A 16,052-nucleotide genomic window follows, 5' to 3' on the forward strand; every position below is an offset into this window, starting at 1 on the left:
CTGCAACACTCTCCTTTGATATATTTACTTTACAGGTAGGGGTACCTGTCAGTTGTTAGTAGCTCACCCTGTGTTTAGTTATCTCAGTGCGCAGGCCGACCCCGTTATATCATGTGCGGGACTTCTGCTTACTGTGATTTTTTCTATAAGCTATCCCACTACATGTGGATGTATTAATATATGAGACGCTTTTTGTCCTACAGTTTTGCATGCACTAACATCCGCTGTGTTATTTCTAATATACTAATAGATTCTTATTGACCCACTAGGAGCTCCATATTGATTTGCCATTCATATAATTGATTTGTCTGATCCTAGACCTAGGAATTCCTATATATATATATATATATATATATATATATATATTACAGGCAATAGATGAAAGGCACTCAGATAGTTAATAAACCAAACGACTACAGCATGGCAGTATAGTCAACGTTTCGGAGCAACCTCCTTTATGGTCTTGATAAAGGAGGTTGCTCCGAAACGTTGACTATACTACCATGCTGTAGTCGTTTGGATTGTTAACTCTCTGAGTGCCTTTCATCTATTGCCTGTATTCTACATTTATCTGGTTATGGCACCGGAGCTCTGTATATTCTAATGTGCGTGTGAGTGCCGGATCTTCAGCATATCTATATATATATATATATATATATATATATATATATATATATGTAACTTTTATTATTGTTGTGTCATATATTGTATGTGTTTTATTGATTATAATTGTGTTCATTTTTTAGTGAAAATAAATATAACATCATTGTCCAGCACTCTCCCTATTCCTTCTTTTTCTCTAATTAGCAAACTGACAATAGTAATTAGCAAAGCCCAGAATCATTGGACCACTTCAAAGTGGTGGGCTGAGGCCAAATGAGAATTGCTTGGATTTTGTCTGGATCCATTCGCAAGCCCGAACCGGAGATGAGGAATTATCCAAGGAAAGTAATATCCACCTCAAAGACACATTTTCCAATATGCAGTACAATTTGCTGTCTCTGAACCTTTGAAGTACCTTCTTCACATGCTGGTGTTGAGTCTGAATGTCAGCATGTCAGCAGAAAAGATGAGGATATCATCTAAATAGACTACTATGTACTAGGGCTCGGAAGATCTCATTGCCAATGTTTTGAAACATGGCTGGGGCATTGCACAGTTAAAAACGGCATCACTAAATACTCAATGCCTCTCCTGGGTATTGAAAGCCATCTTCCATTCATCACCCTGGTGAGATCGAGGCACAGGGTATTTATTTTTGACCGTGATATCATTAAGGCCTCTGTAGTCAGCTCAAGGATACAGTCCATTTTTTTCTTTACAAAGAATAATCCTGCTCTCGCAGGTGAGGAAGATGGGCTCATGAAGCCTCTCCAAGTTCTCCTTTATGTATTCAGACATTGACTGAGTCTCTTGTAATGAGTGAGGATAGACTCTTCCTAGAAAGGAGTCTTCCCTGGAATTACTGTAAATCAATGGGACAGTCCATGTCCTTATGAAGAGGTAAAGTCTCTGCGGTCTGTTTATTGACCATGCCCTGGAACTCCCTATAAGCAGAATAGACTTCCTGAAGTTTCAGAACCAGTGGTAGTACAATGTGGAAGGATGTTTTTGGAGACATTTCCTTATGTAATCTGGTTCCTAAGCCAGAACTATAGGTGTTGTCCAATTGATATTCAGGTTATGTCATTTAAGCCATGGAAACTTGAGGATGAGTGGTTTGAAGGTCTTAGGAATGATGAGAAAGGACAGAGTCTCGGAATGGAGTACACCCACCATAAGTGTCACAAGTAAGGTCTGTTGTTTGATAGTATCCCCAGGGATACAACTTCCATCTACTGCTAGATAGGAGTAGAAGTGGCAGATAACGGAATGGCTAATTTCTTGGGCAATTCTGCCAAAATTACTGGCTGATCCCAAGGAGTGGTAGGTATTCAAAACCTAGAGAATGCTTCAGTGTAGCATAAATGATAGGTTTTTGTGGAGAGTGAGCAGGCACTTCTAAACCAACCTCTCCACTGTCAGGAGAGTGCGTTTCTCAACTTTTTGGGACAGGATCCAAGCATGTGCATGGCCGATTTGCATGGGTTCTTCAGAATTGGGATACTGACATCAGAACCTGCACTCAACTCCACCCCTTGATTGAGCTCTCTTGCGAAAGCGAAGGTCCACTCTATTGCAAGGAGAAATTAATTAGATGGTAAGTCATGAGCTGCTAGCTTATTTTTAATTCAATTTGAGAGGCCTTGCCAGAAGATGGTGTCAAGCACCTCATTGTTCCACAGAAGTTCAGAGATCAAAGCTCTGATTTGCATTATGTATTGTCCCACGGAATGAGAACCTTGACATAGTTGAATTTTTTTTTAAATCTACTGCGGTGGTTCCTTCAGTGGTTCCAGGTATTGTTCCATGGAATGAAAACCTTGACTTAGTTGAAAAATTTTAAAATCTACTGCTGTGGTTCTTCCAGGCTAATCAATATCTTCCTGACCTACGGAACGTGGTCAGGAAGATATCAATATCTGACAGGGTAGGATCAGATTTTTCGCACAGCAGAGAAGCCCGTTCCAGAGCTTGCCTGGAGAGTAATGAAATTATATAGGTGATCTTGGTTTCGCTGTAGAGAAATTTCCAGGTTGTTGTTCAAAGTGAATGCTTCATGGGTTTAGGAAACCTTTGCGTATTTGGTTGGTGTGGGAAAATGAAGTTTGGATGATGAGGGCAGAGAACTAGACCTCACTGGCCTCATAATCCAGTCAGGTTTCGGAGGTGAGTATTGTCTGTTCAAGGACACTTGAATAGAGTACATATGCATAGGCATGTCTTGAAGAAATGCCATAACTTTGCCCTTATTGGCTTCTTGTCTCTCCAAACAATTTGCTAATATTTGGAGAGAGCTCATCCTTGAGGTCTGTTCCCATGCCAAATCCATAGGCCAAAACAAACTGCAGTGATCACGTTGAGCAAAAAAAATTGTGGGTCCCAGGTACCCCGCACTTTGAAAAATTGGGGTCCTACACCACTTTTTCTGGGTCCCATCACATATTATGGGAGTTGAGGGCAGGCACCAGTTGGGGCAGTGCTGCAGGGGTATATAGCAGTTGGGGTAGAGGGGGTTGGGGTAGAGCTGGGGGTAAAGGCAGGGAGAAGTTGGGGTAGAGCTGCAGCAGTAGGGGAGTAAGGGCAGGTAGAGTGGGGTAAGTGCAGACAGTTGTTGTAACAGTGCTGGGGGGCAAGGAGGGGGCTAGGAGCAGGCAGTGCTGGGGGTAGGGAGTAGCAATGGTATTTAGCAGCTGGCGCAGTACTTGGGGGCACGGTGAGGGTTAGCGGCAAGCAGCACTTGGGGTAGGGAGGGGGCATGGGTAGATAGCAGCTGGGGCAGTAGTGCGGGCAAGTAGGAGGTTAGGGACAGGCAGTGCTGGGTGTAGGGAAGGGCCCAGGGTAGATAGCAGCTTAGGCTGTACAGGGGGAGCAAAGAGGGAGTTAGGGGCAGTGTTGGATCAGGATAGCAGCTGGGGCAGCACTGGATAGCAGCTGTAGCAGTATGGGAGGAATAGAGGGGAAAAGAGTTGCTAGTAGCTAGGGCAGTACTCGGGGCAAGGAAGAGGTTAGAAGCAGGCAATACTGGGTGTAGGGAGGGGTAAGGGTAGATAACTAGGGCAATACTGGGGGGCAAGGAGGGGGTAGGAGCAGGCAATACTGGGGGCAATGCTGGGGTTTGGGAGGGGGTTAGGATAGCAGCTGGGGCAGAACTGAGGGTAGGGAGAGGGTAAGGATAGACAGCACATGGGGTAGTGGTTACCTCCTTGCTTTTACTGGGAGCCCTCGGCCGGGTCACTGTTGCAGCTCCCTCCTGTCCCATGCAGTGTCCACCTTCCCTGCCTCCTGCAAGCACTGAGCTCAGCTTGCAGGGGTGACGCTGCGCGGTGATTGGCTTGCTAGACACCGTGCGGTGATTGGCTGGAGGGAGGTGCCGTGCCGTGATTGGCTCGGGGGAGGCGCCGCTCGATCAGTTTTTAAAACTGGGTCCCCTGTTTGCTGTAGCACTTAAAAATGTGCTATAGAATATATTTTGCGATCCCTGAACTGGAGCTTTGTAGATTTGGATAAGGATCCTTGGGATTAGCTTTAATGGTAGGAGAGTTGACAAAGCTTGGGACCTTTAATAAGCTTCTCATAAGGATCAGTGCTACTGGTTAATGTTTGGATGACTGAGAGTGAGCAGATATGGGTATCTGAATACAATGAATGAGACTGGTATAGTCTGTAGGTAAACTGGATCCAGTTTATAGCAATACATGATCTCAATACTACAGTGATTGTAGTACTTGTGATAGATTACAGGGGATATACAGTAAGTATTGAGTGTTGCACGTGAATGGAAGCAGGCTGTTGATGACCTGCATGTTGTAGAAAACCCACTGGAATTGTTGCAGAGTGCAGGAACAGAACAGATGGCAGATAACTGGAATGTGTGCTGAATGCTGTAGACTGAATCAGCTGCAGGATGCACTTGGTAATGCAAGTAACTGGAGACTGAGGCCCTGATGCAGAGCCGGACGCTCTGACAGAGCGCTCGCTCTGAATCAGGGCCGTCCCTGCTCCTTTTTGGAGTGCCTCCTGGCCGCTCGCAGAGCTGTGGGTGACCACCCACAGCTATAGCGAGCGGCCAAAATGATGGTCGCGATGGTCAAGACCATCGCGACCATCAGGCTTGCGATGAGACCCTTGCGGTAGGGTCTCGCTGCCGCAGGCCCTGGAGTGCTGTTGGCTCTATCAGAGCCAAAAGCACCCCCACTGACATCACTAGTGATGTCAGTGGGGCCGGCCCCAGACGGTAGGCGTTCCCATGGGAATGCCTCCGTCTGGGCAGCCACGGCCATGGCACACCCACCAAAGGGGGCGTGCTGTCAGTCACCATCAACAGCACGCCCCCTTTGGTGTGAGACCCATAACGACGGCTTGGCCGTCGTTATTCGGGTCTCGCGCATGCACACGACGGAGCCACCTCTGTCATGCGCATGCGCACTTGGGCAACATTGACCCGCTTGCGAGCGCTCGGCGCTCGCGAGCGGGTCTGAATTAGGCACTGAGTCAGATGCAGAATGAACTTGGTAATGTAGGTAACTGTAGCAGAAGCAGGAAGCAACTGGAGCCAGGATAGTGATCTTAGAGAACTGTTTTTCTGCCACTGAGGACAGCACACCAGGCAGGGTTTAATAGGGTGCTGATAGGCCGAACAGATCATTTGAGTGTAATTGCAGGAACCTGATTGACTGATGTTGTCATGTGGGCAAATCCAAGATGGCGGTACCCATCTTCTGTAACCGTGGAAATTGCCAGGAGAGAAAGCTAATGCCGCATGCAGAATGGCAAATCTGGCCTTTGGGAATGCCAGCTGTGACCAGAGGGGGCATAGATTGCCATGAGATGGCACAGCCAGACCCGGTAACAGGGTCTTAGACCCTAATCCGTGCCATGCAGTATTTACTGTTTGATAAAGTAATGCTGGCCACACACTCAATAATAGTGGCAAATTGTCCTGCTATCACCCTTTTATACTATGGAAGGAATCAGCAAAACATAAAGTTGCTTCCGGCATAACCTCCTTCAGCTCCTCACTATTTGCTAACTCACAAGGAAGTTATCCAGTTTGTGTAAATATGAGACTGGCTGTACCTAACTAAACCATCAAAAAACCTTGTATGTGTCGAATCCCTCTAGGATGCTGTATCTTTCCTATTGAAGCAACACACAATGTCACCATAGTGTCACTAGCTCCATGTACTGTATTGGATAATAAGACCATTATAACCAGTTGTCCTTCAAAGTGCTAGGTAATCATTATGCATTCCTGTTTGCCTGTTACAGATTTTTTTTTCTGTTACTTTTTTTGATGAACAACCTCTTGATATTCTTATCCAGTAGAATAAGTGAGGAAATAATTAAAACAGAGAAGACCTGCAACTCTGTAAATCTACTTAGAGGTCTGAATGATAGAATTTGAATAGAAATAATTGCTCACCTACCAAAAAGATGAAAACTGAGGCTTTGGCTGTGGATTCCCCATCTAGAAAGGACAACTAAACACATGGATATAAATCTTGTTTATTCCAGTATCTGGTATTTCAAGACTTCACAAATGTTTTAACAATGTAAATAAAGATTGATGGAATGTAGATGAGTTCCTTAATCTAGATACAATTTTCATATTTTATTCTGCATTTAAAGTAGGAATAATGAAACTGCTACATATGAAAAACTAATTCTGAGACAGCATATTGAAGTTCAAATTGTATTTTATAACAATAAGGTTGATCTATTCATTTAATCTGTGCAATCTCATTAATTAATTACAGAGAACACTACTGTATGTATGTACTCAACTAATAAGGCATGCTGTTTTAGATAATGCATTACTGGTACAGATACAGATGTGTACTCATACACTGTTGTCTTAGATGCGACAAATAACTCCTCTCTGCGTGCCAGGTCCCGGGTGACTAGGCCGCACGGTGCATCTTTCTCGCTCAACATGTGCATCAACTTAGCATAAATCAACTGGGAGCAACAATACTACATTGCTGACCTGCACTGATCAATTTGATATTTGTATATCTGTATGTGACTGAGTCTGAATCTGTATTCAAAGTAGAGATGAGGGGGGACGGTTCTCAGAGAACCGGGCCCGCCCGAACCTCGCTATTCCAAGTCAGATCCGAGTCCAGATCGAGGTTTCCCGCCTGATCCGGATCCGAAAACTAGGTTAAAAAGTCACTAAACCCGAGTCGGACTCGCAGGTTTTGGATTGTATATGCTTCCATACCCCAGTGTATCCGTATAAGCACTGTGATGCTGTAGGCCATAACCCAGTGTATGTTTCCGTACCCCAGTGTATTCATATAAGCACAGTGACGCTGCAGGCTGTACCCCAGTGTATCCAGATTCCATAAAAGTACTGGGACATTGCAGGACGTACACCATTGTATCCATACAAATACTATGACGCTGCAGGCCATACCCCAGTGTATCCATACAAATACTGTGATACTGCAGACTGTACCCCAGTATATCCATACAAGTACTGTGACACTACATGCCGTGCCCCAGTGTATCCATATAAGCACTGTGCGTTTGTGTCGCTGCTCTGTAGCTTCCTTTTTTTTTAGTCTCATACTGTATTTATTTCAACTAAAATCACAAATTGGTATACTTGGAAAATACTCATGTTATTTTTCAACCTTGATTTGTAGATACCAACCTGGTGGGCTTGGCTTTCATTGATCATAACTGCCATGTTTGGTCAGATGCAACTCAAGCACCAATTGGAGAGGCTATTTTGTGATGGTATCTGGAGATGTTCTCCCTCCTCCCCTCCCAGCCTTCCCATACATAATCCCACAAGCACAATTATAACAGATGTTCAGTACCAGATTTTTAAATCCCTCTGCCCCCTTCCTGTTCAGAGCTTCTGTTTTGTGTGCTGCCACATTAATAGTTCATCCACCTGTTCAAGAATCGAAATGGGCAGGTGTGACACCAGTATTACTCCCATCGGTGAGAGGGCCCAAGAACAATTCCATCTTGCACCTATTTTCTTTGCATTACATGCTGTTTGGGTCATTGTGTACTGTCTTTTTGTGTAGATGACAAACATTATTGTTATAGTTTATTAAACTGCTATCCTGTCTGCCACTGCAGTGCCATTCTCTTTCCTAGATGTGCCATGTTTGTAATTGAACTGTCACAGCAGCTGAAGTCTTCCAAATGCGGTTGCTGAATGCCAAAAATGTCCAGACATTTTTATGGCCAAAGACAGCATCTCCTGCATGCCCCTTTCATTTAAAAAAAAATGCAGATCCACCAAAGAGCTCAACTGGGGCAAGGACTGATGTGAATGATTAAATATTTTTTGTAAATGCCTCCCCTACTCCCTCATAAATTTGCTTTGGAATCCAACACTTAAATTAAATATACTGTGAATCAACCCTTCCTTTCACTGCCGTCAACTGCATACATACTCCAACTCCCTCAGGCCTCAGTCTTGATTAATAAAAAATATTTGTTTCCTGATGTGCCATGTTGGAAGTTGAACTGCCACAGCCGCTGAAGTCTTTGACATATGGTTGCTGAATGCCAAAAAATGTTATGGCCACAGACAGCGCCCCCTGTATGCCTCTTTCATTGTTTTAAAACATTCTGAACCACAAAGTTGATTGGGTGGGCAAGACATGGTAGATTTTCATATTTACCCATTTTTTTCATTGCTACCCCCCCAATCCCAACCGGTTACCCCAGGACCCTGGTGAATTGATAGGCTGTCATAAATAACATTTTAGCTCAATAAACGCCTGCCTCATTTGTATGTAGGTGACTCAAAGTTGAATAAATGGATAATGTAGATGGTGGGTGTCATGCGAGAGACCAGATATATGAGCAGCAGCACAGAGCATCTTCCTGCCAGGATGTGTGCAATAAAGTGCAAATACTTTTAATACAAAAATTAGTTGTGAATATTGGTCACATACAGTCAGGTGCGTAAATATTGGGACATTGACAGAATTTTCATATTTTGGCCTCTATTCACCACCACAATGGCTTTGAAATGAAACAAAAAAGATGTGCTTTAACTGCAGACTTTCAGATTTAATTTGAGTGTATTTACATCCAAATCAGGTGAATGGTGTAGGAATTACAATGGTTTCTATATGTGCCTCCCACTTTTTAAGGGGCCAAAAGTAATGGGACAAACTAAACAATCCTAAATCTAACTTTCACTTTTTAATACTTTGTTGCAAATCCTTTGCTGGCAATTACAGCCTGAAGTCTGGAAGGCATAGACATCAACAGACGCTGAGTTTCATTCCTGGTGATGCTGTGCCAGGCCTCTACTGCAAATGTCTTCAGTTCCTGCTTGTTCTTGGGGCATTTTCCCTTCAGTTTTGTCTTCATCAAGTGAAATGCATGCTCAATCGGATTCAGATCAGGGGATTGACTTGGCCATTGCATAACATTCCACTTTTTAGCCTTAAAAAACTCTTTGGTTGCTTTTGCAGTATGCTTCAGGTCATTGTCTATCTGCACTGTGAAGCGCCGTCCAATGAGTTCTGAAGCATTTGACTGAATATGAGCATATAATATTGTCCGAAACACTTCAGAATTCATTCTGCTGCTTTTGTCAGCAGTCATAATGAGGGAATAGCCCACACCTGTCCATGAAAATAGCTTTTGAGTTGATAGTCCCATTACTTTTGGCCCCTTAAAAAGTGGGAGGCACATATAGAAACCGTTGTAATTCCTACACCGTTCACCTGATTTGGATGTAATTACCCTCAAATTAAATCTGAAAGTCTGCAGTTAAAGCACATCTTGTTTGTTTCATTTCAATGCCATTGTGGTGGTGAATAGAGGCCAAAATATGAAATTCTGTCAATGTCCCAATATTTATGCACTTGACTGTACATATATATTTACATAGTACATAACATGCATAAAGCACACTGAGGTAACCTGAGGCATGCCACCTGTTGTTGACAAACAACTTCCAGCAAGCCCAGCAAACAGCACAGATACTGGGAGTTGTAGTTCAGCCGAAGAGCTACAGGCTGCTTTCCTCAGATGTAAATAGCACATCTTGGTCCCATTATCCCTAACAACCTCCCTGAGCAGAAAGTAAACATCTGTTTACAGTGTGTACTATTAAGCAGCACCCCCACAAGCAAGGCCACCGCATTTCTATTAGATGTATAAAAAAATCTCCAGATGAAATATGTCTTTCAGGAACTGAAGAACTTCATCTTACATTGATCCTCCCTCAGAAATTTTCTTCAGAATCAAAATATTAAAATAAATAAATTTACAAACTAATCAATCCTTCCATCCTTTCCCTGTCTTCAGTCCATAAACATACTCCAACTCCCTTGGGCCTCTGACCTAGTTCTTGATTAATGAAAACATTATTGGCTTTTAAACTTCCTATGGGGTCGAATAGTTTATTAAACTGGCATCCTGTCTACCACTGCAGTGCCACTCTGTGCCATTTTGGAAGCTGAACTGCCACATGTTTGTGCCGCCCACTGTTGTTGCTTAGCTTAGTCAGCCAGCTAGCTCGATACAACCTTTTTGCCTAATCTGGATGAAATCAACATTGTGAGCTGTGAGGTGGTCAAAATTTACTGGAAATTAATGGAAATAAATGTTACTGAGGTTAATAATACTGTAGGAACAACAGGCCCAAATTATGTGATTTCAACTGTTTTTCTGATTTAAAAAAAGAAATCCAGATCCAAAACCAAAACACGCAAGGGCAGTTTTGACAAAGCCAAATCCAGATCCAAAACACGAAAGAGATTCAGATCCAAAACCAACATGGGGGTTGGTGCACATCTCTAATTCAAAGTGCTATGATGCAGCGGCCGCATCTTTCTCATGTCATGTTCCGTTGTGCTAATTTGTATGTGTTTAGAACTAATTCCTGTGTGGTTAAAGTCGCAGCCAAGTGTCTCTAGTACATTGTGAGTCTTGTTTTGCTGCATCTGTGATGCAAATAAAGTGCAAAATGTAAAGAAAAAGACACTGTACTACACCTCTCCAAGCGTCTCAGTGACGCCGGCATCTCATGACGTATGGTGTTTATGGCTAGGTGTATGAGGACATATCTGAACTATAAGTAGTCCATGACACTTTTTTCTACAGCCAATCATTTAAAATATAAGTTAGATAACTATCTATAGGATAATATAGAATTGTTCAAATTCTTTAGAGAATTATCAGACTTTAAATGCACTAACATTTTTGTAACATTTAACATGAACAGTATGTATATAGCCATTCCTTATAGAGAAGGGATTAGCTCTGTATGTGAGCATTTAATAGAATCTAGGCAAACAAAAGCCCCCACTGAGTTTTTCATTTTAACTGCTTGACCTTAGATGAACATTAAACCACTTAGGATTTGAAAACACTTTTTCCGGGACATGGCTGCATTGTGCTGGATATATTACAATCATTCACCAATGTATTTGTGGTTACATTTGTAAAGACATTTATTAATAATAAACTAAGAGATTTAAAAGCATGAATAACACATTTACAACATATTTACAGATGATGGTGACACATTGCTAACCTTTCTTAATGAAGCAGACACACTGGGGAAAACGTAAAAAGGCTGCGAGTTTCCTGCAAGACTAATCTTGCTGGGACCTTTGTGCGAGTTTCCAGCGACTCTGATCTGAAACTCGCCAAATGTAATAGGTTGCGAGTTTGAGTCAGCAACCTATCAGCGATGTGTGGCGAGTTATGAAGCAACACATCGCTGGCATTACAGCATGTTTACAGAGGGTTTTGCTGGAAATACTGAAATAATTTAAAGAACAAAACGTGTAGGGTACTCCCCTCAAAGTGCTTCTGCTTAGACTGGTAATGGAGAAATTGGGGTGACAAAGAACATGGGGTCCACCCAATTCTTCCATTACCAGTACTAGATGTGACAAGCCAGGGCTAGTGGAACCATAGAGGTGGTATAAAGTCCTTTATAAAAAAAAAAACCACTACCTCACACCCCTCATTTATTACTCCAATGGGATAGGTCCTCTTCAGTCCATGTAGTCAGACACGATACTTGGCAAAAGAAATAGACACATGCGATGACCATAGGTGTAGCAAAGCTGGTTCCAGTGGAGCATGAGCTCCGGGCGCCAAAATGGACAGAGGGCGTCATCCAGGGTTCCGGAAATCATGGGGTGCTGCACAGTATGACAGCCACATGTTAGTTTTATCTCGTTTTCTTTGCTCTATAGCTTAAATAGGTTATGGATCTGAGATCCATTTCTACATTTCATGCTCCCTCAAACTGCCCAGATTGCCTCCCCTCCGGCCTTCCCTCCTCTGTAATCATCTCCTGTTACCTCCCATTTCCTGTCAGATTGTTTACATTCACCTCTTCAATTCCCTCCACTCTACCCTGTGATCGGCTCTTTGTCCCTGTCCACTGATTTCTTTTTGGCTTCTGTCACCACCCCGCCTCTCCTTTTCTTATTGGCAGGTATGTTTAAACTAAGTAATGAGATGTTCCTAGGCATGACCACACAGTGTTATTTGAAAGGTCTTTTAAAAGATACTGTATCAGGAGACCTGAAATAATGGTGGTAGACAGAACATGGTTAGTAATACTCACATTAATATAGGTGTAATGTATATTTGCAAAGTAGGAGCATAGCTGAGAAGGGAGCTTCCCATAGGTGTTCCCACTCCCGTGAAAGCTGTTCGGGGCCGTAATTGCAGTAATAAACAGCTTATTACTGCGCACCCAGTGGAATCTCCCTCTTCAACATGTATTCTGTCAATTTAAGTCAAATGATCAGAATATATAATACAATCTCCTCTGTCATATCCTAGGTGCTATACATAAATAAAGCAGTGCCAAAGGAGCTACTCCTTAATGTCAGATAGTGCATCACAGAAGCATTCCATTCCCCCAATGGGACCTCAATGTCCAGCATGATACTGCCACTGTTTGATGTTTTTCTCTTCATTTCAGTATTCCCCCACAGGCTGGCTGTACCCCACTGGCACAGTTGAGTACAGGGAGGGGGAGCGCTACGACATGCACTTTCTCCGGGCGCCATGGTTCCACGCTATTCCTCCTGCGATGACACTACTTGTTCCTTGCAGGACCACATTGCTAATGAGAGCTCACATTTGAACACTCTCAATAGGAATGGATAGGGCTGCTCTGATTGGTCAGTATGTGGAAGTGTAGTGTTCTGACTAATCAGAGTGGCCCTATTCATTCCTATAGAAAGTGTACAAGAGTAATCAGTTGGTATGGTCCCAAAAGGAATAAGTAGCATTTTTTTTGTGCCAGGTACCCTGGATTGTAAAGTAATGAGATGTTCCTAGGCAGGACCACACAGTGTTATTTGAAAGGTCTTTCAAAAAATACTGTATCAGGAGACCTGAAATAATGGTGGTAGGCAGAACATGGTTAGTAGTACTCACATTAATATAGGTGCAATGTAAATTTGCAAAGTGGGAGGATAACTAAGAAGGGAGCTTCCCATAGGTGTTCCCACTCCCGTGAAAGCTGCTTGGGGCAGTAATTGCAGTAATAAGCGGTGCACCCTGTGGAATCTCCCTTTTGCACATGTACTCTGTCAATTTAAGTTAAATGATCAGAATATATAATAAAATCTCCTCTATTGACTAATAACAATGATTCTAAGGAGATAAAAGTCATATCCTAGGTGCTATACATAAATAAAGCAGTGCCAAAGGAGCTACCCCTTAATGTCAGATACTGCATCACAGAAGCTACTGGAATCAGTGACTAATACATGGATAAATGTGGGGTGTAGTGGAGTGTTTTTTTAATAAAGGACTTTATACTATTGTGTGTGTACATGTTTTTTTTTACAGGTGCCTATGAGCTCTTGATGCCCAGGCATGATGGTATTTGTTGTTCTCCAAGTACCATCATGTCCTGGCAGCCTTGCTGGTACCAGTAGTACACCTGTAAAGAACAAGAACAATATTACTTATACTGTTATTTACTCATTACTTCCATACCTAAAACTCTGGGGTTACGGAGAAGAGTCCCAATGCTATTGGCACTAGGGCTGGTTGAGTTTGGTAGTACCAAGATTTATAGTGCACCATTTCTGGGGAGTTTGCCTGTGTTCTCATTTTGGGGTCTATTTACTAAGCAGTGTTAGGAGACATATATAAGTCTGTGATAAGGTGCCAGCCAATCAGCTCCCAACTGTAATTTTTCAAACACAGCCTGTGAGATGGCAGTTGGGAGCTGATTGGCTGGCACCTTATCACAGACATCACTTTTCACTCTGTCTCCTAACACTGCTTAGTAACTAGACCCCTAGAGTACATATGCTGACTTGAAATTCACCAGAACATGCCAGATTTGCAAACTCATACTCTTTTACATTACCCCCATTATCTTTGACTATAACATGAACTATGACAATCAAGAAAATCAATATTTGAATGTTTAAAACTACATACATGGTGATACTAGAGATGAGTGACAGGACTCGTAAAGTTTCACGTTTCAGTGTTTTCTCTCAAGGAATAATCTACAGTGCACAAGTACAGTCTGACTCCCGGGCAAAGCTAGGGGGCAGGGCGGGGCATGTGCCTCGGTTGACAGTTTAAATAAGGAGCAGCACCAGTGGGGGAGATAGAGCGACAAACCTGAGGGAGATTCAATATATTACAGTGGGGTAAGCGAGGAGGGAGAGTTGTCAGCTGTATATACTTATCCCTCCCAGGGACAGTGCGCAGTAACAATACGCTGCACGGCCTCAGTTTCCATTCTGATGGCCCCTTCTCATAGCCTTGGTGGGACCTGACTGCTGCTGTGACTGCAACAAGAGGAAGAGATGCAATTGCCAACAGGTGAGTTAGGATTTAGAGTATTGCTTATGTTAATAATATTACAAAAAAGGGGGTAAAGGAATTAATAGCTTTTGAGGAGGAGCTAATTATTTATGAGGAAATTATAAATGTGATAAAAGTATGCTGTATTATTTAGAAGTCACAACTACTCTCTACTGTAAGGAGGAGACTCACAATTACTCTTTGTATTGTATGGCGCTCATGGGTTTGTCATAATGTTGACATTGTGCATGTAAACATAGTATTTTCACAGTGTAAATGTCAACATAATGACTACATACTGGTAGTCACTGTGATATTCTCATCATTATATGGCAGTCATTGTGATGTTTTCTACATTATATTATGGTCACTGTGATGTTCTCTGTATTATTAATGCTCTATGTATTGTATGGTGGTTATTGCAATGCTTTGTAATGGGTGAGATAAAGTAGTACAGACTGCAATACTTGCCATTAATTCTGGAGACAATATAGTCTGCATGCTCCATTTAAACACAAAGACACCTTCAGAACCATAGAATAAATGCAGCAGGCTTTGCCAATTATTGTGATTACATAAAGGACAGTGTTATTTAGACAATCTACTGAATACTGGTTTCATTGCTGGACCCAGTGTGTTCATCTGTCATTGCTGCTTCCATCTCAGTTGCTCATTTTGTAATCTCAACTTCATCCTTGGTGATAGCAGCTGCTGCCACTGCTCATCGGATCCCGGGGCCTGCGCGATGACGTTGCAGGCAAACGAGGGTGCCACCCCATTGGGGGCGCAGTGCAGATGGCAGTGTCCCCTTTCCTGCTGCTCAACTGAATCAATCCCCACAGCCATTCTAAGCCTGCCTACTCCCTCCCCACTTCCATTCTAAGCCTGCCTACTCCCTCCCCACAGTTATGCTAAGCCCGCCTTCTCCCTCCTTACAGCCGTTATCTGCCCGCCTTCACCCTCCCCACACCCATTTTAAGCCTGCCTTCTCCCTCCTCACAGACATTATCTGCTCGCGTTCTCCATCCCCACATCCATTCAGTCTAAGCCCTCCTTCTCCTTCCCCACAGCCATTATCTGCCCGCCTTCTCCCTCCCCAGTCATGCTAAGCCCGCCTTCTCCCTCCTCACATCCATTCTAAGCCCTAATTCTCCCTCCTCACAGCCATTATCTGACCATATTCTCCTCCCCACATACATTCAGTCTAAGCCCGCCTTCTCCTTCCTCACAGCCATTATCTGCCCACCTTCTCCCTGTTCACATCCATTCTAAGCCCCCCTTCTCCCTCCCACAGTCATGCTAAGCCTGCCTTCTCCCTACTCACAGACATTATCTTCCCACCTTCTCCCTCCCCAAATCCATTCTAAGACCACATACTCCCTCCTCACAGCCTTTATCTGCCCACATTTTTCCTCCTCACATCCATTCAGTCTAAGCCTGCCTTCTCCTTCCCCACAGCCATTATTTGCTTGCCTTCTCCCTTCCCACATCCATGCTAAGTCCGCCTTCTCCCTCGCCACAGTCATGCTAAGCCCAACTTCTCCCTCCTCACTGCCATTATCTGCCTCCTTCTCCCTTCCCCAGAGTCATGCTAAGCCAGCCTTCTCCCTCCCCACAGCCATTATCTGCCTGCCTTCTCCCTCCCCACATCCATT

This window comes from Taudactylus pleione, unplaced genomic scaffold, assembly GCF_031769625.1.
Source record: "Taudactylus pleione unplaced genomic scaffold, aTauple2 ptg000352l, whole genome shotgun sequence".
Taxonomy (NCBI): domain Eukaryota; kingdom Metazoa; phylum Chordata; class Amphibia; order Anura; family Myobatrachidae; genus Taudactylus; species Taudactylus pleione.